We start from the raw sequence: 2285 nt of genomic DNA on the forward strand, positions 1-2285 counted from the left end.
CTTTAAAATCAGGAAGTATTAATCTTTTCAGTTCGTACTTCTTTTTTAGGATATTTTTAGGTATTCAAGATCGCTTTCCCTTCCAAATGAATTTGATAACAAGTTTTTCCAAGTCTTCAAAGTAGGATGTTGGAATCTTGATTAGTATTGTTTTTGAGTGTGTAGATAAATTTGAGTAGAATTGACATCTTAACTACATTTAACCTTCCTACCCATGAGCAGGGCATGTTTTTCCACTAACTTAGATCTTCTTTGAATTTTATGAGCTATGTTGTGTAGTTTTCTATGTATAGGTCCTTTACATCCTTAGTTAATTTTTTTCCTAAATGCTTGGTTACTTTAGTTGCTAATTGAATGAATTTTTTTTCTTGATTGACTCCTCAGTTAGGTCATTGCCTGTGTTCAGAAACATTACTGATGTTTGTACATTAATCTTATATCCTGCCAATTTGCTGAATTTGTTTATTAGCGCAAAAATCTTTGTCATAGATGTCTCAAGATTTTTCAAGTATAGTATCATGTCATCTTCAAATTATGAGTTTTACATCTTCCTTTCCAATTTGAAAGCCTTTTTATCCTACCTGTTTGCGCTAGCTAGAATGCCTAGTACACTGTTGAATAATATGGGTGATAGAGGTCATCCCTGTCTTGTTCCCAATTTTAGGGGGAAGGCTTTCAGTCTTTCACCATTGAGTACTATGCTGGCTATGGGATTTTCATATATGCCCTTTATCATATTGAGGAAATTACCTTTGATTACTACATTTGAAGTGTTTTTTTTTTTTCAGAAAATGATGGTAATTTTTTAAATGCTTTTTTCAGCAACAGTCGAGATAGTCATGTCAGTTTTCCCATTCCATTTTCTAATGTGCTATATTATACTGATTTACTTGTGTTGAACCACCCTTGCATTCTTTGTATAAACCCCACTTGGTCATGATGCATAATTCTTTTAATGTGCTATTGGATTCAATTTGCTAGTACTTTATTGAGAAGTTTTGCATCTATATTCATTGGGGACATTGGCCTGTAGTTTTCTTTTTTTATAGTGTCTTTATCTAGTTATGGTATTACAGTGATATTAGCTTCATAAAACAAGTTAGGTAGTGTTTTTTTCTTCCTCAATTTTTATGAAGAGTTTGAGCAGGATTGGTGTTTGTTCTTTTTGGAATTTGATAAAATTCCCCTGTGAAGACATGTGGCCTGGAGATATTCTTTGTAGGAAGATTGTTGATGACTGATTGAGCCTCTTTTCTTGTGACTGATTTGTTGAGATCTTCTATTTCTTATCAAGTCAATGTAACTTGTTCTTGTGTTTGTAAGCATTTATCCATTTTATCTAAGTTTTCTAGTTTGTTGGCATATAGTTGTGCATAGTATCCACTCATGATTTATATTTTATTTCTTCAGAGTTTATGGTAATGAACCCTTATCATTTCTGATTTTGTTTATTTGCATCCTTTCTCCTTTTTTCATTGTCATCCTAGCTAAGGGTCTATGATTTTATTGATTTTCTTAAAGAAACAAGTTTGGGTTTTATTGATTCTTTCTTTTCTTCTTTTGTTCTCCAATTCATTTAATTCTGCTTTAATCTTTGTTACTTCTGTTCTTCTATTTGCTTTGGGGTTAGTTTGCTGTTCTTTCTCTAATTTCTCCAGGCATACAGTTAAGTCCACGATTTTTGCTCTTTTTTCCTTTTTAGTACAAACATTTGGGGCAATACATTTCCCTCTCAGCACTGCCTTTGCCACATCCCATAAGTTCTGATATGTTGTCTTCTCATTTTCATTAGTCTCCAGATAGTTGCCAATTTCTCCTTTGACCAAGTGGTTGTTTAAGAGGATGTTATTTAACCACTATCTGTTTGTGAAAGTTCTGGTTCTTTGGTGCTCATTGATTTCCAGCTTCATTCCATTGTGATTAGAGAAAGCGCTTTGAATAATTTCAATCTTTTTAAATTCATACGCACCTGATTTGTGCCCTAATATATGATCTATCCTGGAAAACATTCCATGAATACTAGAAAAGAATATTATCCTGGTGTTTTGGGGCATAATGATCTATATGTGTCTGTTTGGTTTAACTCATTTATCTAATTGTGTAAGCTCTCTATTTCCATGTTGATCCTCTGGCTGGTTAGCCTATCTATAGAAAAGAGTGGTGTATTGAATTTACCTACTATTATTATAGAAATGTCAACCACTAACTTTAGTTTTACCAATATTTGCCCCGTGTATATTGGAGCACCTTGATTGGGAGAATAATCATTTATGATTTTTATTTCT

The sequence above is a fragment of the Tamandua tetradactyla genome, chromosome X (assembly GCF_023851605.1).
Source record: "Tamandua tetradactyla isolate mTamTet1 chromosome X, mTamTet1.pri, whole genome shotgun sequence".
NCBI lineage: Eukaryota > Metazoa > Chordata > Mammalia > Pilosa > Myrmecophagidae > Tamandua > Tamandua tetradactyla.